The 25,653-nt window shown below is 54.3% G+C and overlaps 1 protein-coding gene across 3 annotated transcripts in view; it reads left to right on the top strand.

Annotated features, from left to right (window-relative positions):
- gdf5 (growth differentiation factor 5) overlaps positions 1-25,653 on the top strand; it is a 50,458-nt gene that overhangs the window by 1,933 nt on the left and 22,872 nt on the right. The window lies entirely within an intron of this gene.

Raw genomic sequence — 25,653 nt, 5'->3', positions numbered from 1 at the left:
GTGGTGGGGGTGGGGGGGGCAAATAGGGACTGAGAGTCGGACTCTGGGGAGGGGGGGAGGGGGGGAGGAGTCAGAGTCGGGGGAACAGGACCATGCCCCAGCTCTCACTGTCAAACCTAAACCCTGTCGATTCATCCAGCTCCTTCCTCTCTGTCAGCATTTCATACCAGGCTCCTTCCATTTGACACTGTGGGTCTGGGATGGCTATGTGATTAACAAACACACCGAGACCCATTTACAGGTACAACACACTGAGACACAAACACTGACAGACAGGCAGACACACAGAGACAGGATGCTCAGAAACACTCAGACACAGAGAATAACAGACACACAGGTTCAGTCACAGAGACTCTCTCACACACACAGAGACACAGACAGGTTGACAGTGGATTTCCAGTCACACAGTGATGCAGGCAGTCCCCCTGCTCCAGAGTTTATCTGAGATCTGAAGCTGCCGTGGTTACATCTGACTCAAAGTGGACTTGCCGTTTCCGATTCAACTGTTTGTGATGGACATTCACTTTCTCCCCCCACCCGACGCCCCCTGTGCTATGCTGGGAATTTGGGACTGTGGGGATGTTGCAGGTTTGGGGGAAGGGGACACAGAGTTCCCCTTTCTGACTGGGCTCAGCAATGTGAAAGGCAGCTCCGTCTCTCCCTGTCTCCGTCTCTCTCCCTCCCCCCTCTCCTTCCCCTTCCCGCCCTCTCCTCCCTCCTCCCACCTCCCACCTCTCCCCCTCTCCCTCCCCTCCCCCTCTCCTCTACCACTCCCCCCTCCCCCTCTCCTCCCCACCCCTTCTCCCCCCTCTCCTCTCCCCCTCCCCCCTTTCTCCCATCTCTCCCCCGCTCTCCCCCTCCCCCCTCTCCCACCCCCCTCTCCACTTCTCTCACCCCCTCTCCCCTCTCCCACCCCCCTCTCCACTTCTCTCACCCCCTCTCCCCCTCTATCTCCCCTCTCCCACCCCCTCTCTCCCCCTCTCTCCCCACCCCCTCTCCCCCTCTCTCCCCACCCTCTCCCCCTCTCTCCCCACCCCTCTCCCCCTCTCTCCCCACCCCCTCTCTCCCCCACCCCTCTCCCCACCCCCTCTCTCCCCCACCCCCTCTCTCCCACCCCCTCTCTCCCCCACCCCTCTCCCCACCCCCTCTCCCCCCCACCCCCTCCCCCTCTCTCCCCACCCCCTCTTGCCCCCACCCCCTCCCCCTCTCTCCTCCCCCTCTCCCTCCATCCCCTCCCCCTCTCCCTCCATCCCCTCCCCCTCACCCTTCCCTTCCCCCCTACCCCTTCCCCCACCCCCCTCCCCCACCCCCAACCCCTCTCTCCCACCCCCTCTCTCCCCCCTCCCCGCCCCTCTCTCCCACCCCCTCTCTCCCCCCTCCCCTGCCCCTCTCTCCCACATCCTCTCTCCCCCGCGTCTCTCTCCCCCTCCCACTCTCCCCCTCTCCCTCTCCCTCCTCCTCCCTCTCCCCGTCCCTCTCCCCCTCCCCTCTCCCCACTCTCCCCCCTCCCCACCTCCCTCTCTCCCCACATCCCCCCTCCCTCCTCCCCACTCTCCCCCTCCCCCCCCTCTCCCCCTCCCCCCCTCTCTCCTCTCCCCCTCCCCTATCCCCCTCCCCCCTCTCCCCCCTCCCTCTCCCCCTCCCTCTCTCCCCTCTCCCTCCCTCCCCTCTCCCTCCCTCCCTCTCTCTCTCTCTCTCCCTCCCTCCCTCCCCTCTCTCTCCCTCCCTCCCCTCTCTCTCCCCTCCCTCCTCCCCTCTCTCTCCCTCCCCCCCTCCCCTCTCTCTCCCTCCCCTCTCTCTCCCTCCCTCCCTCCCCTCTCTCTCTCTCCCTCCCTCCCTCCCCTCTCTCACCCTCCCTCCCTCCCTCTCTCTCCCTCCCTCCCTCTCTCTCTCCCCCCCTCCCTCTCTCTCTCCCCCTCTCTCTCCTCTCTCTCCCTCCCTCCCCTCCCTCCCTCTCTCCCCCTCCCTCTCTCCCCCTCTCCCCCTCCCTCTCTCCCCCTCCTCCTCCCTCTCCCCCTCCTCCTCCCTCTCCCCTCCTCTCTCCCCTCCCTCTCTCCCCCTCCCTCTCTCCCCCATTCTCCTCCCTCTCCTCTCCCCCTCCCACCTCTCCCCCTCCCTCTCCCCCCTCCTCCTCCACCCTCTCCCCCTCCCCGCTTCTCCCTCCCACCTCTCCCCCTGCCCCCTCCCCAACTCTCCCCCCTCTCCCTCCCCTCCCCTTCTCTCCCTCTCCCTCCCCTCCCCCTCTCCTTCCCCTCCGCCCTCTCACCCTCTCCCTCCCCTCCCCCCTCACCCTCTCCCTCCCCCCTCTCACCCTCTCCCTCCCCCCTCTCACCCTCTCCCTCACCCTCTCCCTCCCCCCTCCTCTACCCCTCTCTCCACTACACCTCCCCCCTCCACCCTCTCCCACCCCCTCTCCCACCCCCTCCCCCACCTCCCAATCTTCCCCACCCCCTCTCCCCCCTGTCCCCTCCACCTCCCCCCTCTCTCTCCCCCCATCTCTCCCCCATCTCTCTTCGGCATCTGTCTCCCCCATCTCCATCCCCCTCTCTCCCCCCATCTCCACACCCCTTCCCTCCCCCCATCTCCCCACCCTCTCCCTCCCCCCATCTCCCCACCCCCTCCCTCCCCCCATCTCCCCACCCCCTCCCCCCATCTCCCCACCCCCTCCCCCCCCTCTCCCAACCCCCTCCCCCCTCTCCTCCATCTCTCTCCCCACCCCCCTCCCCCACTCCCCTCTCTACACCCCCCTCCCTCCCCCACCCCCTCTCCCACACACCCCTCTCTCTCCCCCACCCCCCACCCTCCCCCACCTCTCTCCCCACACCCCCTCCCTCCCCCTCCTCTCTCTCCCCACTCCCCCTCCTCCCCCCTCCTCTCCCACCCCACCCCCTCCTCTCTCACCCCACCCTCTCCTCACTCCACCCACTCCTCTCTCCACCCCACCCCTCTCTCTCCACCCCCTCCCCTCTCTCTCCATTCCCTCCCCTCTTTCCCCACCCCCTCCTCTCTCTCCCCACCCCCTCCACTCTCTCCCCCACCCCCTCCTCTCTCTCCCCACCCCCCTCCTCTCTCTCCCCACCCCCCCACCTCTCTCCCCCACCCCCCCTCTCTCTCCCCACCCCCTCCTCTCTCTCTCCCCTCTCTCTCCCCACCCCCCCCTCTCTCACCCCACCCCCTCCTCTCTCTCCCCACCCCCTCCACTCTCTCCACCCCCCTCCACTCTCTCCACCACCACCCCCTCCTCACTAACCACCCCTCTCCCCACCCCCCTCTCACACCCCTCACCTTCCCCCCATCCCCCCCTCCCCAACCCCTCCCCACCCCACCCCCCACTCTCCCCCCACCCCCCCCTCTCCCCCCACCCCCCCACTCTCCACCCACCCCCCTCTCTCTCCCCCCACCCCCCTCTCTCTCCCCCCACCCCCTCTCTCTCCCCCACCCCCCTCTCTCTCCCCCCACCCCCTCTCTCTCCCCCACCCCCCTCTCTCTCCCCCACCCCCCTCTCTCTCCCCCCACCCCTCTCTCTCCCCACCCCCCTCTCTCTCCCCCCACCCCCCTCTCCCCCACCACTCTCTCACTCCCCCCACCCCCCTCTCTCCCCCACCTCTCTCTCTCTCTTTCCCCATCTCTCTCTCTCTTCCCCATCTCTCTCTCTCCCCATCCCAACCCCTCACTCTCCCCCCACCCCAACCCCTCTCTCTCTCCCCACCCCAACCCCTCTCTCTCTCCCCACCCCCCTCTCTCTCTCCCCACACCCCCTCTCTCTCTCCCACCCCCCTCTCTCTCTCCCCACCCCCCCTCTCTCTCTCCCCACCCTCCTCTCTCTCTCTCCCCACACACCCCCTCTCTCTCCCCACACCCCTCTCTCCCCACCCCCCCCTCTCCCCACCCCCTCTCTCCCCACCCCCTCTCTCTCTCCACCCCCTCCCTCCCCACCCCCTCTCTCTCTCCACCCCCTCCCTCCCCACCCCCTCTCTCCCTCCCCACCCCCCCTCTCTCTCCCCACCCCCTCTCTCTCTCCCCACCCCCTCTCTCTCTCCCCACCCCCTCTCTCTCTCCCCACCCCCCCTCTCTCCCCCACCCCCCCTCTCTCCCCCACCCCCCCTCTCTCTCCCCCACACCCCCTCTCTCTCCCCCACACCCCCTCTCTCTCCCCCACCTCCCCTCTCTCTCCCCCACCTCCCCGCTCTCTCTCCCCACCCCCCTCTCTCTCCCCCCCTCTCTCTCCCCACCCCCCCTCTCTCTCTCTCCCCAACCCCCTCTCTCTCTCCCCACCCCCCTCTCTCCCCCCCTCTCTCTCCCCCCACCTCCCCTCTCTCTCTCCCCCACCTCCCCTCTCTCTCTCCCCCCACCTCCCCTCTCACTCTCCCCCCCACCTCCCCTCTCTCTCTCCCCCCACCTCCCCTCTCTCTCTCTCCCCACCTCCCCTCTGTCTCTCTCCCCACCTCCCCTCTCTCTCTCTCTCCCCACCCCCTCTCTCTCTCCCCACCCCCTCTGTCTCTCCCCACCTCCCCTCTCTCTCTCCCCACCTCCCCTCTCTCTCCCCCCACCTCCCCTCTCTTTCTCCCTACCCCCCCTCTCTCCCCCCACCCCCCCTCTCTCCCTCCCCACCCCCCTCACTCTCCCCACCCCCTCTCTCTCTCCCCACCCCCTCTCTCTCTCCCCACCCCCTCTCTCTCTCCCACCCCCTCTCTCTCCCCCCCACCCCCCTCTCTCTCCCCACACCCCTCTCTCTCCCCCACCCCTCTCTCTCCCCCACCCCTCTCTCTCCCCCCACCCCTCTCTCTCCCCCCACCCCTCTCTCTCCCCCCTCTCTCTCCCCCATCCCCCCCCTCTCTCTCTCTCTCTCCCCACCCCCTCTCTCTCTCCCCCCCATTCGCCCCCCTCTCTCCCCACCCCCCTCTCTCCCCACCCCCGCCCTCTCTCTCCCCACCCCCACCCCTCTCCCCACCCCCCTCTCCCCACCCCCCTCTCCATCCCCCCTCTCTCTCCACCCCATCTCTCCCTCCCCACCCCCCCTAACTCCCCCACCCCCCCCCTCTCTCCACCCACCCCCCCCCACTCCCCACCCCCTCTCTCTCTCTCCCCACCCCCCACATTCTCCCCACCCCCTCTCTCTCTCACCCCCCCCCCTCTCACTCCCCCACCCCCTCTCTCTCCCCACCGCCCTCTCACACCCCCACCCCCTCTCTCTCTCCCCACCCCCCTCTCACTCTCCCCCCTCCCTCTCCCCCCACCCCTCTCTCACCCCCCTCTCTCTCCCCCCACCCCCTCTCACTCCCTCCACCCCCTCTCTCTCCCACCCTCTCCCCCCATTCCCCCCCTCTCTCTCTCACCCCACCCCCCTCTCTCTCTCCCCCCACCCCCCTCTCTCTCTCCCCCCTACCCCCCTCTCTCTCTCCCCCCACCCCCCTCTCTCTCTCCCCCCATTCCCCTCTCTCTCTCTCCCCACCCCCCCTCTCTCCCCACACCCACCCCCTCTCCCCACCCCCCTCTCTCTCCCCCCCTCTCTCTCCCCCACCCCCCTCTCTCACCCTCCCTCTCCCCCTATCCCCCTCTCTCTCTCTCTCCCCACCCCCCTCTCTCTCTCCCCCCATTCCCCCCTCTCTCTCTCCCCCACCCCCCTCTCCCCACCCCCCTCTCCCCACCCCCCTCTCCATCCCCCTCTCTCTCCACCCCCTCTCTCTCCCCCCACCTCCCCTCTCTCTCTCCCCCCACCACCCCTCTCACTCTCTCCCCCCACCCCTCTCTCTCCCCCACCCCCCTCTCTCTCCCCCCACCCCCCCTCTCTCTCCCCCCACACCCCCTCTCTCTCCCCCCACACCCCCCTCTCTCTCCCCCCACACCCCCACTCTCCCCCACCCCCCCCCCTCTCTCTCTCCCCACCCCCCTCTCTCCCCCCACCCCCCCTCTCCCCCCTCCCTCTCCCCCCTCTCTCTCCCCCCACCCCCCCCTCTCCCCCCTCTCCCCCCTCCCTCTCCCCCCCTCTCTCTCCCCCACCCCCTCTCTCTCCCCCCAACCCCTCTCTCTCCCTCCCTCTCCCCCATCCCCCTCTCTCTCTCTCTCCCCACCCCCTCTCTCTCTCCCCCCATTCCCCCTCTCTCTCTCTCCCCACCCCCCTCCCTCTCCCCCCCACCCCCTCTCTCTCCCCCCACCCCTCTCTCTCCCCCCACCCCTCTCTCTCCCCCCTCTCTCTCCCCCCTCTCTCTCCCCCCACCCCTCTCTCTCCCCCCACCCCTCTCTCTCCCCCCTCTCTCTCCCCCCACCCCCTCTCTCTCCCTCCCTCCCCTCTCCCCCCTCCCCCCTCTCTCTCCCCCCATCCCCCCCCTCTCTCCCTCCCTCTCCCCCCATCCCCCTCTCTCTCCCTCCCTCCCTCCCCCCCATCCCCCCTCTCTCTCCCTCCCTCCCTCCCTCTCCCCCCATCCCCCCTCTCTCTCTCTCCCCACCCCCCTCTCTCTCCCCCCACCCCCCCCTCTCTCCCTCCCCACCCCCCTCTCTCTCCCCCCACCCCCCCTCTCTCCTCCCCACCCCCCTCTCTCTCCCCACCCCCTCTCTCTCTCCCCAACCCCCCTCTCTCCCCCCACCCCCCCTCTCTCCCCCCACCCCCCCTCTCTCTCCCCCCACCCCACTCTCTCCCCCCACCCCTCTCTCTCCCCCCTCTCTCTCTCCCCCCACCCCCTCTCTCTCCCTCCCTCTCCCCCCATCCCCTCTCTCTCTCCCCCCATCCCCCTCTCTCTCTCCCCCCATCCCCCCTCTCTCTCTCCCCCATCCCCCCTCTCTCTCTCTCCCCACCCCCCTCTCTCTCTCCCCCCACCCCCCCTCTCTCCCCACACCCCACCCTCTCTCCCCCTCCCTCTCCCCCCACCCCTCTCTCTCCCCCCTCTCTCTCCCCCCCACCCCCTCTCTCTCCCTCCCTCCCTCTCCCCCCATCCCCCCATCCCCCCTCTCTCTCCCTCCTCCCTCCCCTCCCCCATCCCCCCTCTCTCTCTCTCCCTCCCTCCCTCTCCCCCCATCCCCCCTCTCTCTCCCTCCCTCCCTCCCTCTCCCCCCATCCCCCCTCTCTCCCTCCCCCCACCCCCCTCTCTCTCTCCCCCCACCCCCCTCTCTCTCTCCCCCCACCCCCCTCTCTCTCTCCCCCCATTCACCCCCTCTCTCTCTCTCTCCCCCCATTCCCCCTCTCTCTCTCTCCCCACCCCCCTCTCTCTCCCCACACCACCCTCTCTCCCCATCCCCCTCTCCCCACCCCCCTCTCCATCCCCCTCTCCATCCCCCTCTCCCCACCCCCCTCTCCATCCCCCTCTCTCTCCACCCCATCTCTCCCTCCCCACCCCCCTCTCTCTCCCACCCCCCCTCTCTCTCCCCACCCCCCTCTCCATCCCCCTCTCCCCACCCCCTCTCCATCCCCCTCTCTCTCCACCCCATCTCTCCCTCCCCACCCCCCTCTCTCCCCCACCCCCCCTCTCTCTCCCACCCCCCCTCTCTCTCCCACCCCCCATCTCTCTCCCACCCCCCATCTCTCTCCCACCCCCCATCTCTCTCCCCCACCCCCCTCTCTCTCCCCACCCCCCTCTCTCTCCCCCACCCCCCTCTCTCTCCCCCCACCTCCCCGCTCTCTCTCCCCCCACCTCCCCGCTCTCTCTCCCCCCCACCCCCCTCTCTCTCTCTCCCCCCACCCCCCCCTCTCTCTCTCTCCCCCCCACCCCCCCTCTCTCTCTCCCCCCCACCCCCCCTCTCTCTCTCCCCCCCACCCCCCCTCTCTCTCTCTCTCCCCCCCACCCCCCCTCTCTCTCTCTCTCCCCCCCACCCCCCCTCTCTCTCTCTCCCCCACCCCCCCTCTCTCTCTCTCCCCCACCCCCCCCTCTCTCTCTCTCTCCCCCCCACCCCCCCTCTCTCTCTCTCCCCCCCACCCCCCCTCTCTCTCTCTCCCCCCCCACCCCCCCTCTCTCTCTCTCCCCCCCACCCCCCCCCTCTCTCTCTCCCCCCCCCACCCCCCCCCTCTCTCCTCTCCCCCCCCACCCCCCCCTCTCTCTCTCCCTCCCCCCCACCCCCCCCCACTCTCCCCCCCTCCCCCCCACCCCCCCCACTCTCCCCCCCTCCCCCCACTCCCCCCTCCCCCCCACCCCCCCCTCTCTCCCCCCCTCCCCCCCACCCCCCCTCTCTCCCCCCCACCCCCCCTCTCTCCCCCCCTCCCCCCCACCCCCCCTCTCTCCCCCCCACCCCCCCTCTCTCCCCCCCTCACCCCCCCCCTCTCTCCCCCCCCTCTCTCTCCCCCCCACCCCCCCCCTCTCTCTCCCCCCCCCCTCTCCCCCCCACCCCCCCCCCTCTCCCCCCCCCCTCTCCCCCCCACCCCCCCTCTCTCTCTCCCCCCCACCCCCCCTCTCTCTCTCCCCCCACCCCCACCCTCTCTCCCCATCCCCCTCTCCCCACCCCCCTCTCCATCCCCCTCTCCATCCCCCTCTCCCCACCCCCCTCTCCATCCCCCTCTCTCTCCACCCCATCTCTCCCTCCCCACCCCCCTCTCTCTCCCACCCCCCCTCTCTCTCCCCACCCCCCTCTCCATCCCCCTCTCCCCACCCCCCTCTCCATCCCCCTCTCTCTCCACCCCATCTCTCCCTCCCCACCCCCCTCTCTCCCCCACCCCCCCTCTCTCTCCACCCCCCTCTCTCTCCCACCCCCCCTCTCTCTCCCACCCCCCATCTCTCTCCCACCCCCCTCTCTCTCCCCCACCCCCCCTCTCTCTCCCCCACCCCCCTCTCTCTCCCCCACCTCCCCGCTCTCTCTCCCCCACCTCCCCGCTCTCTCTCCCCCCCACCCCCCCTCTCTCTCTCTCCCCCACCCCCCTCTCTCTCTCTCCCCCCCACCCCCCCTCTCTCTCTCCCCCCCACCCCCCCTCTCTCTCCCCCCCACCCCCCCTCTCTCTCTCTCTCCCCCCCACCCCCCCTCTCTCTCTCTCTCCCCCCCACCCCCCCTCTCTCTCTCTCCCCCACCCCCCCTCTCTCTCTCTCTCCCCCCCACCCCCCCTCTCTCTCTCTCCCCCCCACCCCCCCTCTCTCTCTCTCCCCCCCACCCCCCCCCTCTCTCTCTCCCCCCCCCACCCCCCCCCTCTCTCTCTCCCCCCCCCACCCCCCCCTCTCTCTCTCCCCCCCCACCCCCCCCTCTCTCTCTCCCTCCCCCCCACCCCCCCCCTCTCTCCCCCCCTCCCCCCCACCCCCCCCACTCTCCCCCCCTCCCCCCCACTCCCCCCTCCCCCCCACCCCCCCCTCTCTCCCCCCCTCCCCCCCACCCCCCCTCTCTCCCCCCCACCCCCCCTCTCTCCCCCCCTCACCCCCCCCCTCTCTCCCCCCCCTCTCTCTCCCCCCCACCCCCCCCTCTCTCTCCCCCCCCTCTCCCCCCCACCCCCCCCCTCTCTCCCCCCCCCTCTCCCCCCCACCCCCCCTCTCTCTCTCCCCCCCACCCCCCCTCTCTCTCTCCCCCCACCCCCCCCTCTCTCTCTCCCCCCACCCCCCTCTCTCTCCCCACCTCCCTCTCTCTCTCCCCCCACCTCCCTCTCTCTCTCCCCCCACCTCCCTCTCTCTCTCCCTACCCACCCCCCCTCTCTCTCCCCACCCCCCTGTCTCGCCCAGAGATGCTGCCAGTGTCGCTGTGTGTTTTTCACTGCACTGCGGGCTCTCTCTCTGCTGTTGGGGGAATGTGTGGAGTCAGTGTTCGGGAGGATTCCCCACGCACTGGGCGCTCAAGCAGAAAGCAGTTTGCACCCCAGACTCCTCAAACCTCCCTGCTCGGCTTTCGATAGTTTCTCTACAAATTCCATTCGGACTGTCTCATTGCCATGGCTGGCATCCACAAGCCGACCCGAGCGTTAGACGTTACGCTAAAGAGCTTCTTGTGCAAATTTCTAATCACTTGATAACTCTAGTTGAGTGGCTTCATCAAGATTCAATGTTCAATGTGCTATATAAATGTAACACAAACGGAGAATGCTGGAGGAACACAGCAGGGTTGGCAGAATCTGTGCAGAGAGAAACAGCGACTGTTTCGGGTCCAGTGTGATGGGACTTGAAAAGTTTTTACGCGGTCCCTCCCTCCCTCTCTCTCTCTCTCTCACCCAGCTGCTGCCAGAGTTTCTCCAGCATTCTCTGTGTTTCAGGTTTTCAGTGTCCGCGGTTCTATGTTTTATTTTACAATATGAATGTACGTTGGTCTCTGAGCAGCCCCATGTTTAACTCCACATTCCGCCCCCCCCGTCACTGCTGTGAGGTTAGTAACAGACAGCCCACACACGGGAAACGCTGCCAGTCCCAAGTCAATCTCTTACTGAGATCAGGATGGAGGCACATCGCTATTTGCCACCTCCCTTCTCCTCTTTCTCCCTCCATCTCTCTCTCTCACCCCCTCCTTTCACTCTTTACCCCTCCCTCCTTTCACTCTTTACCCCTCCCTCCCTTCCCTCCTCCTCCAACCCCTTCCCTCTTCCCCTTCCCTCTTCCCCTCCCCCATCCTCCCACCTCCCCCCACTCACCTCCCCCCTCTTTCCCAACCCCTCCCCTTTCCCACCCCCTTTCCCAACCCCTTTTCCTCCTCCTCACCCCCTCCCCCCTACCCCCCTCCCCCTCCCCCTCCCCCTCCCTCCCCCTCCCTCCCCACCCCTCCCCCTCCCTCCCCACCCCCACCCACCCCATCCCCACCCCCACCCACCTCTCTCTCCCCATCCCCACCCCGCTTTCCCACCCCATCCCCACCCCCTCTCCCCCTCACTCCTTCCCTCCCCTTCCTCTCCCCTTCCCCTTCCCCCCTCCCCTCCCCTTCCCCTTCCCCCCTCCCCCTTCCCCTTCCCCTTCCCCCTCCCCTTTCCCCCTCCCCCTTCCCCCTCCCCCCTCCCCTTCCCCTCTCCTCCCTCACCTCTCTACCCCCTCCTCTCCCCTCCTTTCCTTCCCCTCTCCCTCAACCCCTCTCTCTCCCCCCTACCCCCTCCTCCAGGTTTTGATTGCTCCTATTTTTGAGAATCTTACATGATCTGAGCCCATCTTTATGAATTGACCCCAGTCTGTTGCTGCAGAAAGAGTCCCGTCTCTGTTGAATACAAACACATCTACACGAACACATTCTGCCGTGCAATACACTGGCGGGGTTGGGGTTGGGGTTAGGGGTGTTTATTTGGAAATACTACTGTATTCATACAGGTTGAAGAAAATAAACCTTTTTACAGCAGCTAACTCATAAAAATCAAACTGACCTCTCTCCTCCTCCTGTCATTCCAAAAACCCACATCAGCATTCAATAGAAAACATAATAACTCCCCCCTCCCCACTCCCTGCATACCCCTTCCCCAGGAGAGTTCCTTTTGGAAAGATAATAGACACCCATCCCCACTCCCCATCCCTATCACCACTCCCCCACACCCTACCCCACTCTCCTACACCTGAATTCCCCCTTCCCATTGCCACTCCCTCACATCCCCACCTCCACCCCCACCCCCCACCCCCCTCATCATCTCCATGAGGGTTCCTTCCGGAAGGATAACTAGACCCCCCACCCCCCCACTCCTCCACTTCCTCACCCCCTCTTCCCCTCCCATTGCCACACCCCGCACCCAGCCCCCAAGAGGGTTCCTTTTGGAAGGAAAACTAGCTCCCCCCCCCCCAACCTGCCCTCACACTCTCACCCAATTCTGTGCAGCATGGTCTGTCCACTCAATCCCTCGGCTATGGTTTCCCCATTCCCTGACACTCAGCCTGAGTGAAGTTATATCCTGGAGTGTGTGTGTGTGTGTGTGTGTGTGTGTGTGTGGGGGGGGGGGGGGGGGCAGGGAGGGAGATGAGAACGGGGGGCAGGGGGATGCTGCTGAGTGTTGGTTGGCCCCTCCCAGATGAAACTAGATGTGAGTGAGTTTGAGGTCAGGAGCTGGTTCCTCCAGGGTGTGTGCTGTGACTGGGCAAAGCCTCTGGGAATGAAATGGCTGTTGACCCTGCAGACAGAGGGGTTTGTGCTGCATGGTTCCTCTTGATCTTTCCAAGTTTCTAAAGAAGTGAAAATATATTTTTCAGACAAATATCTGTGTTTTTTGTTGATATGAAAAATTTCTGATGTGCAAGCTGAAAGGTACACATGCTGAGCTGAATGTGGCAATCCTTCCTGTTCAGGATGGTCTTAGGGAAGTGGGGAAGGATATAAATCTTTAGAATGGATGGTGAGGGTGAGGATTTCTCTCACTGGATTTTGACTGCCAGAGGGTGAGGTGTTGGGGCGTGAGAACGACTGAGTTTGATGGTAAGGATGACAGAGGGTGAGAGGACAGTGTGGTCGAGGTTCAGTGGGGAGGCCCTGAGAGTGGGGCTAAGGAAGGGAATGCGGTGAGGGACAGTGGGAATGATAGAGAGGGGGAGAGTCAGCTTGTGTGGCGGTGCAGTCAGGATGTAAGGTTGAGGTAATAGGTGAGAAGGAGAGTGGGGTGAGGGTGGAGGATGGTGAGGGTGGGCGATATATGGGGATGGTGGAGAAGATGTGATGGGGACTGTGGATGAGAGTGGGTTAAGGGTAGGTTGGGGGTAGGAATGGGGTTGAGATGAGGACTAATTGAGATGAGGAAGAATTTCTTCTCTGAGGATTGAGAATCTTTGGAACTTTGTGACACACAGAGCTGTGGGGGCAGGGTCCTTGTGCATACTTAAGGCTGAGATAAATTCTTGGTCAGTCGGGGAATGAAGGGTTACATGGAAAAAGCAGGAAAGTGGACGTGAGGAATATCAAATCAGCCATGATCCTACTGTCTGACAGAGCAGGCTTGAGGGGCTGAATGGTCCACTTCCTTTCCCATTTCTATGGTCTAATGGGTGGAATGAGGTCTAGACGGAAGGCTGAAAGGACAGGGTGGGAAGAATGAAATGGAAATCTGAATCTTCCTGAATGTGAGGCAAAGTAATGACTCCACCCCTTTCTCTCTCTCTCTCTTATTCAGTGTTCAGGGAGGTGTAGGTTCGGTGCATTAGTCAGGGGTAAATATAGGATAGGGTTGGGTTACTCTTTAGAGGTTCGGTGTGGACTTGTTGGACTGAAGGGCCTGTTTCCACACGGTAGGGATTCTAGAATTCTTTTCTCCCTCTCTGTCTCACTTGCCTTCCATCTGTTCCTTTCCTTCCCCTTGCTTTGTTCTAATAACGAAGGATAGCAGAATGGACAGGACTGTATCCCATGTAAGTGAAGGGACTCATCCCCATGACAACAGCTGGTCTGTTTATCCACATGACTTGGATTAAGCTGGGCTTGGAATGCAAAACACTGACATCCATAGGAAGTATTCAGTATTTCTCTCTCTCTCATCTTTTAAGCCATTTCTTAAAACCTACTGATGCAACTGAGCATTTCCAACATCTCCACGCGTGGCTTGGGGTCAAAGTAATCTGATAATGATCCTGTGAAACATATTGGACAAAGTATTGCATTAACGGTTCATAAATGCCAGCTCTTTTCTGATGTTGAATATAATCCCACACACGGACCAGATATTCATGTCAGAAGAATGGAATTTGATTTATCTTGGCCTTATTAAGAAATGGTCTCCATTTTTTTTGAGATTTGCCAGTCCAATCATAGACAAGACCATTGGGTTTCGGTTCCACGGACAGACAGAACGACACTTGAGGAATGTCACCCTCAACACATTAGAAAGAGCTTTGACTCATGTGCAATGCAAATAGCATTTCGAGAGGGCTGTTTAAAACATGAAATTTGTATGTTCTAGATTAAAACTCAAACCAAAGATGATGGGGAGACAGATTTGGATATTTTGTTTGGAGTATTGGTTTGGGCAAAGGAGTGGACAGTGAGCATTGTGAGTGACTATATAGCTGGAAGCAGCACAGATGTTAGTGAGGGCACATCTCATCATTTGAAGGGTTCCTTAATCCTTATTGGCTCTATTCATATGTTGAGAAATGATAGTGAAGTGGCTGAAAGCCGCTGGCACATCAGAAATTACAATCTTGCACAGGTCAGCTTCATTAGCAAAAACACAGGCAACGTTAAATACATTTGCAGAATATAGACAAAATATACATTAAAAACATCTTACTGAAGGCAGTAGACAGTACCGCTAATATGTCACATTCATGCCTTCATCTTGACAAAGGGGGTTGGGAGGTGTCTGGGCTTGATTTATTCAAAGTTAGACCTTTGTGCACGTATGATTGTACACATTCTCATTCAATGTTTACTGTGTTGTCACTATCCAGTTTCAAACAACTCGAGTGCTGCAAATTCCCAATGTATCCAATGAGTTTAGAATTTTTCTTCAGTGGCTTTCCTGTCCAATTTACCTTCCTGAACATGTTTACTCACCTTCAACATGGTTCCATGACCAGTGGCTGCTGTGCATTATTTGCCAAGTGGCTGTTCTCCACTGTGTGTGCGCGTGAGTGTCTGAGTGCGTGTACGAGTGAGTCTCTGCACCTATGTGTGTGAGTCTGTGAACATGCGTGTGTGTGTGCAAGTGTCTAAATTTGTGAACATGTTTTGGCATGTGATTGTGTCGATGTCCTCTGACTACACTCTAATTGATTTGTATCTCATTTTGATATTGGTCATTGTGCAGTTTCTAGCCAAGCTGAGTCATTGGGTGGAATCCCTAGTTGTTATTTTGCTCCCTAGTCGTTGCAGCTAAAGCAATGGCCTTATAGTCAATTTAATCAAGATCAAAGCTCTGAGCGATTGCTCCAGAATGGAACCTGGATCTTCTGTTCTGCATTGTCTTGCTGCTACTTCACATGAGGTATTTGCCTCTGCTCCATAGCAGGAACAAGGAAGGTAGTCAGGAAGGTTACATTTTGGCAGGGATATAAAGATTCTAAAATCATGTAGTAGTTTTTGACCCTCCCGTGGCCTTATTTATTTTTGGCTGTTTAGATAACAAATTCCAAATAAACTTTGGAAGCTTGCTAAAGATTCCTCTGGTGCGATATGTCTTGTGATCGCACTTGACCATGTTCCTGGCCAAGCGCGTCCAACAGCATGACACATTGTACAATTGACTGCAGGCATAACATAGGTTAAATTGATGCAGCAATCTTTATTTTGATTCCTTTTAGGTCCAACATAGCATCTAGTCAAATTGTTGCACAGCCAAGGCAGCAACTTTATGTCAGACACAAAATATCTCTTTGTCCTGAAGCCACTGTTGGTGAGATCCCATCTGGAAAAAAGCTGCAAATAACAACAGACAAAATCTCTGAGCTGATCTGCTTTCTCTCTGTAGATAAAGTCACCATAGTTCTATTGGACCACCTGATGAAGGAGCAGCACTCTGAAAGCAAGTGCTTCCAAATCAACTTGTTGGACTATAATGTGGTGTTGTGTGATTTTTAACTTTGTCCACCCCAGTCCAACACCAGCACCTCCAAGTCTTGTCTATCTCATTAAAGAGAAAGATGATGGGTGGTGCTTTGATCTGAGTCCCAGCTGAGGGGAGTTTGAGAAGGAGAGCCCTTCATGATAACTTCAGGCAGTGCATGAACTAAACCCACGCTGTTGGCATCAATTTGCATTGCAAACCAGCCATCCAGCCAACTGACCCATCTCTGTAGAGATGCTAACTGACTTGCTGTTTACATTTTTAATTCAGAGAAGTAATAAACTTAATGATTAGCATATCGGGGTCTCTTCGAATGCCTAGGGCTTTCCTTGCCTACTTTAATGTTGGTGTTATAACTGATTATCACTAAAATCATGACCTTTCCGTCAATTATTACTCAATTTCAGCTCTTCCCTTATTAAAGAAAGGAACAACAGAAGGGTAATATTTTCATTGCTGCTTACATGCTTTGTATGTCTATATTCTAGTTTTCTAAAGTGAGGGAACTAAGGAGATTGTAGTTGCGCTGGTTTTAATTTTGGAGAAAGTGAAGACTGCAGATGCTGGAGATCAGAGTTTTAATTTTGCAACATTTCCTCGACTCTAGAATGGTCCCACCACATTGAAAGTTAGCAAATGTGACACTTCAATTCAAGAAAGGAGAGAGAGAGATAAAGGAAACTATTAACATGTTACTTGTCTTTAGGAAATGCAAACTCAGTCTATCATTAAGGAATACTTAACAATGCACTTAGGACATCATCATATGAACAAAACCAGCAGTTTTATGAATGTGAAATAATATTTGCCATGTTTATTCAAATTATTTGAGTATGTAATTTATAGGGTACGTAAAGGGGAATCAATTGATGTAATATACATGGATTTCCAAAAGGCTTTCAAGAGGGTGCCACACAAAAGATTTAACATCTTCGTAAAGTTGTGGTTATATTGGTGTTCACAAGTAATTAACAAATGGACAGGAATTAAAGGATAGGTTTAAACAATGCATCTAGGCAGCCACTAGGAATACCGCAATGATCACCGCTGGGAGCTTCACTAGTTAGAGTTTACATTCATGACTTAAGCAAAGAGAAACAGAGCAATATATCTGAGTTTGCTAATGATACAAAGTTAGATCAGACTGCAAGGTGTGAGGAGGCCACATAGAGACATAAACAGGTGATTCCGAAGACACGGTGGCACATGGGCGGCACGGTGGCACAGTGGTTAGCACTGCTGCCTCACAGCGCCAGAGACCTGGGTTCAATTCCCGCCTCAGGTGACTGACTGTGTGGAGTTTGCTCATTCTCCCCATGTCTGCGTGGGTTTCCTCCGGGTGCTCTGGTTTCCTCCCACAGTCCAAAAATGTGCAGGTCAGGTGAATTGGCCATGCTAAATTGCCCATCATGTTAGCTAAGGGGTAAATGTAGGGGTATGGGTGGGTTGCGCTTCGGCGGGTCGGTGTGGAACTTGTTGGGCCGAAGGGCCTGTTTCCACACTGTAATGTAATCTAAAAAAACACATTATGGAGTCAGGTAACGTATGATAGAGTCATGGATTTATACAGCATGGAGACAGATCCTTTGGTCCAACTAGTCTATGCTGATCATAACCCCAAACTAAACTAGTCACACCAGCCTGCTCTTGGCCCAGACCCTCCAAATCTTTCCTATTCATGTACTTATTCAAATGTCTTTTAAATGTTGTAATTGTACCCACATCCACCACTTCCTCAGGAAGCTCATTCCACACATGAACCACCCTCTGTGTAAAAGGTTTGCCCCTCATGTCTTTTTTAAAGCTTTCTCTGATGTGGGGAAGTGTGAGGTTATTGACTTTGGTATTAGGAATAGAAATGCAAAATATCTTTTAAAAGTTGTAAGATTGTAAATGTTCACATTTAGAGTGGCTTGGATGTACTTTTACAAGGTGCACAGAAAGTTTAACATCAGGCATAGGAAATTGTTAGGAAGGCAGTTAGTACACTGGCCTTTATTGAAAGGCAATTGGAGTATAACATTGAAGAAGGCTTGCTACAATTATTAAGGGCTTTGGTGAGGTGTTTGGAAGACTTGGAGCATTTTTTGTCTCCATATTTAAGGAACAGCTACTTGCATCAGAGGTAAAACAGCAAATGTTCAATCGGTCGGTCTTTTAGTTGAGGAAGTTGTCCTACGATGAGTAATTAAGTAAACTGAGTCTGTATTCTCCAGAGTTTAGAAGAATGAACAGTGATCTCATTCAAGCATTGAAAGGTTGTGAAGGGATTTACAGAGAGGTTGTATCTGAGGTATCTTAGAACCGGGTCACAGTCTTAGGATAATGTAAGTTGGGGGGAGGTTTATTATTTAAGATGGGAGTGGAGAGCAATTTCTTCTTTCACAGGGATTTAAATCTTTGGAATTCTCCATTCCAATCGTTCTTGAAAGCCCCAGTGTTGAATATAATGAATGCTGAGATAAGCAGATTTTTGGGCTTTTTCAGAGTCAAAGGAGTAGGCAGGACAGTGGCAGGCCAAAGGTCAACTGTGATAGTATGGAATGGCAAAACAGGTTCAATGGGTCGAATAGTCTACTCTTGCTCATATTTCTTATTTTCTACATGTTTCTCCTCTTTGCCTCATTGATATAGTGCTGCATATTCGTTGTAAACCTGCCCTGAGGTTTTCGTCACTGTTGCTTCCATCCCAGCCACTAGAAGGAGCTCAAGTTCCTCCCCGCCCCCCTCCCCCCAGTTCAGAGACACTGACGGACAAAATGTTGCAATGAGTTGGGTGATTCCAACATGGATTAGTCAATTAGCACTAGACACTCGTCACTTGTACCAGCGATCCAGGAGCAAGGTTTTTCAAGCATGGCATTCTGGAAACTCAGCAAGTATTACACAACTCCAATAACATTGACTTTTAATTCTCCAGGGGCTCAGATAGCAAAATATTAAGAGTGTGGAACACAGCCCAGGTTCAAGAACTGAGACATGATCATAAAGTGGTGACGAGGAATGCATAAACCATTGGTATGTGTCTGTAAATGAAAAAGTAGGGAATAAAGAATGACTGGTTAATCCATCAAGCTCATTCCATCAACAATATATACACAATTTGTTCTGCCGTTGATTTGATTTCCTGAGGGGAAATCCTGCAAAATTTCTCCCAGATCCCAAAGACAGTCAAACACTCGTACTAAATATCTATCCAAGCTTCAACTGACATGATCCAGACCTGACAATTTGCTTTTTATAGATCGTTCCTCAAGGCCACAAAAAGAGCAGGAGCCAACATTGCTTCACCATTTGCTTATCTTAACCTAGAGCTCTTCATTATTCCATATACAATGTACATTAAACTCTTAGTTTCCTGTGACTGCCATTTAGAGTTATGTCATTATACGCTGAACTATATGTAGGTCATAGAGTCATACAACATAGAACCAGACCCTTCAGTCCAACCCATCTGCACTGACCAGGCATCCCAATCTGACCTAGTCTCATTTGCCAAAATTTAGCCCATATTCCTCTCAGCCTTTTCTATTCATGTACTTATCCAGAAGCTTTTTAAATGCTGTAATTGTACCAGCCTCCACCACCTCCTCCGGCAGCTCATTCAAATACGCACCACCCTCTATGTGACAAAGTTACCACTCAGGTCCTTTTTAAATCTTTTCCTCTCTCACTTAAACCTATGTCTTTGAGTTTTGATCTTCCCTACTCTTGAGAAAAAAAAAGTCTTGTCTATTTACCCTATCCATGCCGATTGTGATTTTATCAATCTCGATAAGGTCAACCCCTCAGCCTCAGACACTCCAGGGGAAAAAAGTCCCAGTCTCTTTATCCTCTCCCTATAGCTCAAGCCCACTAGTTATAGCAACGTCCTTGTAAATCTTCTCTGCACCCTTTCAAGTTGAACAATATCCTTCCTATAAAAGGACGACCAGAATTATGTGAGGCACCTTCACCAGCGTTCTGTAAAACCGTGACATGACCACCCAATGTTGAGTTTTTTGAAGAGGTGACAAAGAAGATTGTTGAAAACAGAATGGTAGATGTTATCTATATGGACTTCAGCAAAGTGGTTAACAAGGTTCCACATGTAGACTGGTTAGTGGGGTTAGATCACATGGGATCTGGGAGAGCTAGCCAATTGGATACAAAATTGGCTTGACAGTAAGACACAGAGGATGGTGATAGAGGATTGCTTTTCAGACTGGAGTCCTGTGACCAGTGGTGTGCCGCAATGATCAGATGGGCCAACTGCGAGAAGCAGAAGGTAGAGTTTAATTTACATAAATTTGAGGTGTTGTATTTTGATAAGGCAAATCAGGGCAGGACTTGTTAATGGTAGGCCCTGGGGAGTGCTACTGAACGAAGAGACTTAGAGATGCAGGTTCATAGTTCTCTGAAAGTGGGATCACAGATAGACAGGGTGGTGTTGTAGCACAGTAGGGGGAATCCCTGCCAGGGCCAGCAAATCGAGATTCAAGGACTTCATCACCCTGTTTGAATAATGCAGTCAAACAGCTTAAGCATTAATTTGCAAATTTTTTGATGGCAGGGATTAAGGCGGAAGAGATTCCTGATCAGCCACACATTGGACTCTCTGTCATGTTTATAGATTGCTCCAATCTACAACATTTAGGTAAAAGTCCATATTGGCACAGTAACTTGGACTCTCAGAGAAGTGTAACACTTTGAATCATTGCCTTTATATTCCATTGCATTTGCACTCTAACATCTTTCCCTGTCTCCAAACAATTGTACTCCAGTTCAGCTTTGAATCATAGAATCCCTGAAGTGTGAAAGCAGGCCATTCGGCCCATTGAGTCCACACCAACCTTCCAAAGAGCATCCGTCTTCCTGCACCCCCCTCTCTATCCCAGTAACCCTGTATTTCCCCATGGCTAACCCACATAGCCTGCATTTCCCTGGGCACTATGGGCAATTTCCCATGGCTAATCCACCTAACCTGTCCATCTTTGGACTGTGGGAGGAAACCAGAGAATCTGGAAGAAACCCACACAGACACAGAAAGAATGTACACACTCCACACAGACAGTCACCTGTGGCTGGTATCAAACATGAGTCCCTGACGCTATCAGGCAGCAGTACTAACCACTGAGTCAGTGTGCCTTTGTAAGGTGTTTGCAAATGGTTCTCCATGAGCTATCGACATGCTTCAAGTATAAAATGAAGGGGTGGAACTTCCAGGTTGATTCACACAGAGGCTTCACTGTGAGTACAGACCACTTGAGTTGATTTATAAACATAGACACTAGCTAACTGAGGTACTCGGGGACCAGAAACCTGTCTGCTTTCTCCCTGTCCTCACTACAGGTAACCAGTTGCCATCAGTTCTAGTAAGTAAGCAGTAATGGCGTGGGACTCTGGTTATGGATTGGGTAGCAGATAGCTCTACAGTTACGCCCTGACTTAACCTCACACAACCAAACAAAAGATTAAACAGTATGATGAATATCCCCGATTTCACCAGGATCATGAACTACTTAGCTTCTGGATCCAGTACATCTTTCTTTCTCCTTTTGAGGTTTTCCTCCACTTTAGCTACTTTGCAGCTTCAGGTAACTCAGTAAAGCTGGTGATTAAACCAAAAACGGAAGGAGGCCATTCAGCCCAATGAGTGTGTACTAGCTGTTCTGAAGAGCAACTTAGTTAATCATAATCCCTTGATTTTTCGTATAGACACCTGCAATTATTTTCTTTTTCAGTATTTAGCAATACTCTAATGACAGCTACTATTGGATCTGTATCCCTTATCCTGCTAGGTTATGTCTTACCAATTATACTCACTCTATGTGCAAAAATATTTTTCCTCACACCGTCTTCTGGGTCTTTTGTCCTACACTCCCTGGTTACCAGCTCTTTGGCCAGTCTTAATTGGCTCATAAAAAGATGTGAGTGGGAAAAATTAAAGGGTAAAGCCACTGTAATCTTACCAGATGATAGGGCTACCTTCCCATTAGAGAGACACCTCTTAGGATGGGTCATCTCACCTCAGGTGAGGGGTGAGCGTTGAAAAGAAGAGCGCTTCCTGCTCACCTCAGCTGGTGTAAGAATTGAACCCATGCCGTGGGTGTCATTCAGCATCACAAACCAGCCATCCAGCCAACTGAGCTCAAACAACCCCCAGTGAGAATGTAAGGCTGCCAGTGACTCGACTAAAGGATAAGTAATGTGTCTTTCAATCAGTTGGAAGAAGGGCTGGTGAGATTGCTAAATGTACCTGATAGTGTATGATAGTACTTGAACTTATCATTGGTTGTACTTTTAATTGTTCTGACAATGATTTATTTTATGAACCTATCGACATACATTAGAATAATAATGAATGGCTTGAGTGAATAATGAGGTTACTATGGTTCAGACAGCTTCTGTAAGGTTCCTCCTCATGGTTTATGAGATCATTTGAACCCAGGAATAAGTTGACAGCACCATTACTCACTTTCCCCCATCCAGAATGCTTTGTATATTTAAATATTGGCACAGAGCTGAAATTCATTTTCCTCTTTAGGAAGTGCATTCATCTTTTCTTTTGTGTAATGTTTCTTAAAAAAAAGTCCCTGTCAGTTGATAACGAATCCAGTGAAATAAAGGCAGACCTTCTCAATCCAGTGAATCAGTTCAGGAAAGTCTTCCTGTCCACTCAATATTATATCTGTCTCAGAATCCTCCCTACCTCCTTTTATGTGCAGTCTTATTTTCTTATTCATGGAACATGGGCATCACTGGCTAGGCTGGTGATATATTATACTTTATCATTGCCTTTGAGAAGGTGACAGTGAGCTGCACATCACCATAGGGACACCCATAGAGCTGTTAGGAAGGGATTTCCAGGAATTTGAACAAGTGATAGTGAAGGAACAATGATAAGGTTCCTATTCAGGATGATGGGTGGCTTGGACAGAAGTTTATAGATATGTACTGCCTATATCCTTCTTGACAGTAGAGGTTGCAGTTTTGGAAGGTGACATTGAAGGGTCACAATGAAGACATTCCTTCAACCATCTCCCACTCTGTCTGGTCAGCACAAACTCACAACAACGCCCTTAACTGCTTTGGCCAAATTGCTACTTCTCATTTGTGACCTTTGTCATGACCTAGAAGTAAGCTTCTCAACTCTGAAATTCCTCACACCAACCTTCCCTGAGCTGTTTGTTGATATTCCATTTTGCACGTTTCCAGTATTCATTCATTACTGGTGGGTATAGGAGATCCTGGGATGTGCCTTCCATTGGCACCTGTGGATTTTCCTGTGGACAGGGTAAAGTGATGGGGCTCTATTTTCAGTGTAGGCCTGGGATGTGACATCTGGATGAATTATGAGTACTGACTCTCTGCTCAGGCTGTGCCACTCCAGAAACCTGATAGGCCCAGGGATGAGCTGTTAGAGTCATAGAGTCATGAAGGCAACAGCTGCCTGTCTGGCACCAGCTGAAAAGGCAGGAGGCAGCCATTTTAGAGAATGTTGCTGACTTGTTGATTGGATGGAGCAGTACCTGGAAGGGTCATGGAGTTAGTACCGCCCACCTTTTAAAGATTTTTGTACATACATCACCATGTCTCTGTTCCTGAACCCTCTTTTAAATTGTACGACTTCATCCGTAATGGCTCTCCTTAGACTTCCCATTGGCATGTAATACTTTATACTTTTCAGTCTTTAATTTCTACGTTTTACCAGTATTTGTTGACCTGGTGGTGTCCTCTTTGTTGATCTGATATTGAGGTTCGTCTGCTCTACACATTTTGAAATGATGTCCCCTGCATGCAAGTCATATTTATCAAAAAAACAAGTGGCATTAATATTGACTCCTGGGGACATAGTGCTACAAGTCTCTTTCAATCTGAAAACAAGAATTTATCACGACTCTCTGCCTTCTGTCACTTAGCCAGTTTTGGATCCACAATGCTATTATTCCTTTACTCCACTGAGATTTAACTTCCCTTGGCCCACACACCTCAATCCTGATGAAGGGCTTATGCTCGAAACGTCAACTCTCCTGCTCCTCAGATGCTGCAGCACACACTATTCGACCCTGATCTCCAGCATCTGCAGTCCTCACTTTCTCCTAACACGTTTATCATCCGTGACTTTGTCAAACATCTTTTGAAAATTCTAATGCATAACATTAGCTGTTCCATCTTCAGCAGCCCATTCTGAATTCCGTCAAGGAATTCCGCCAAACTGGTCAAACATAATTGTGCAATTTACCAAATCCTTGTTGTCTTTTATTTATTAACCTTGGATTATTGTCTGTATGAGTTTCCTGAACAGCAAGACTTGGTTAAAAGCCTGTCATTACTGGCATGCCTCTCCTCCTTGCTTTAATAGTGGCATTAATTGTCTGATCTCTGGCACCAACCCTATATCCAGGGAGGATTGGAAGGTCACGACTGGAACCTCAGCAATTTTCACTTCTATGATCTCGGATGAGTCCCAACTGGACTTTGTAGCTCTTTGACTTTAACAATTGCCAACCTTTCTCAACACCTCTCCATGCTGATCCTATCCAAAACCCTACCACCTCCACCTTTACTGCTACATTAGCACTATCCCTGTTTTCAGAAAGAACTAATGATGTAGAGGTGCCAGTGTTGGACTGGGGTGGACAAACTTAAAAAATCACACAACACCAGGTTATAGTTGGAAGTACAAATGTTTGGACCACTGCTTCCAAATAAACCTGTTAGACTGTAACCTGGTGTTGTGTGATTTTTAACTTTGTCGGGAAAGAGCTAAATCAGTATCTCAGCCTCTGACATTGTTAGTCACCCTATCCAAAGATGTTACTGCACATCTCCAGCACAGGTGGGACCTGAACCCAGGCCACCTGGCCCAAAGGTAAGTACATTACCAGTGCACTGAGAACCTACAGACTCCACAAGATCCTAATTGGCTTTACCCTCCCTTTGATTGCCCAGTGAATGACGTTGCAGTTCAACTTAATTACAGGAGTATGGATTAAAAAGGAATAGAAAACGACTAGTTAATCTATCAAGCCTCTTCCATCAAGTATTTAATGTACCTCTCTAACTAAATCCCTCACAATCAGCCCCAGTCCCCAACACAACTGCAGTACCACTAAAGGAAAACTGAAAACTCTGAGCATCTCACCTAACTCTGTGCTTCTGTGGTTTCTATTGACTCTGCCTAATGTTCCACTGCTGTCTGACTCACCCACTGCACCAGCCAGTAAAGAATTGATTCCCTTCCTGAGAGAATCTGCTGCTAACACTGGGTGCTGTTATGCTAGTAGGAAATAAGCATCTTATTCAGATGAGGAGATAACCTGATGTTTGGTTGAACTACCCTATGAGGGGCAAGTTAAAGTTGTACTTTTTCTGGAGAGGAGCTGTGAATTGTCACTGGCATCCTGACCAATATTTATCCCATATTTGCTGGGTGCTAACTGGCTATTTAATTTTTTAATATTCTGACAGTGACACTGCTTTGCAAGTGCTTCATTGACATTTACGGGTATTGTAACATCTGGAGGAACAGTGAATGAGGAGGACACCATTTAGCCCTCCAATCCTGTCTCTCAAAACATTGTGATTGAGGCTGAGAGAGGTGCTAGAGAAATGCAGTTCTCTAATTATTAAATTCACTCAGCAGTAACATTCCTCATTCTGATGAAGAATGTCAAATTAGAGAAAAAGATAAATTTTCTTAAGAAAGAAAAAATTAATCTCACAAGCCTGAAATTGCATGACTCAAGATTATCATGTGGACACCATCTATCCAAGCTCTCATGGAACTAGTCACCTTTCCATTGTCATATAGCTGACTTTTATTCTGTGAAATTAATGTGCACACTATCCTCTGCCACGGGTGGATAGGCCAATTTACTCCTTAATCACCGAATCCCCTCAGTGTGGAAGTAGGCTATTCGGCCCATGAAGTCCATCCAGACTGTCCAAAGAGCATGCAACCCAGAATCCACCCTCCTCCCGTCGCCCTATCCCTGTAATCCATTTTTTTCCCATGGCCAAACCACCTAACCTGCACATCCTTGGACTTTGGCAGAGAACCGAAGCACCCGGAGGAAACCCACACAGACACAGGGAGAATGTGCAAACTCCACACAGACAGTCACCCGAGGATAAAGTGCATAAAATCCCTCGACTGGCTTTTATAACAGTTGCCTGAATCCATTTCCTTCAAATCATTCAGTATTCATAGGTCGAGATTTCAACACATAATTCCTAGTGAAATATAAATATCTATAAAACCACCGCAATAAATTCTATCACATCAGTGGCATAACGAGTCATACAGCACAGAAACAGACCCTTCG

The sequence above is a fragment of the Chiloscyllium punctatum genome, chromosome 37 (assembly GCF_047496795.1).
Source record: "Chiloscyllium punctatum isolate Juve2018m chromosome 37, sChiPun1.3, whole genome shotgun sequence".
Taxonomy (NCBI): domain Eukaryota; kingdom Metazoa; phylum Chordata; class Chondrichthyes; order Orectolobiformes; family Hemiscylliidae; genus Chiloscyllium; species Chiloscyllium punctatum.
The sequence above is the reverse complement of the archived record's forward strand: the minus strand, read 5'-3'. Positions and strand labels throughout refer to the sequence as shown.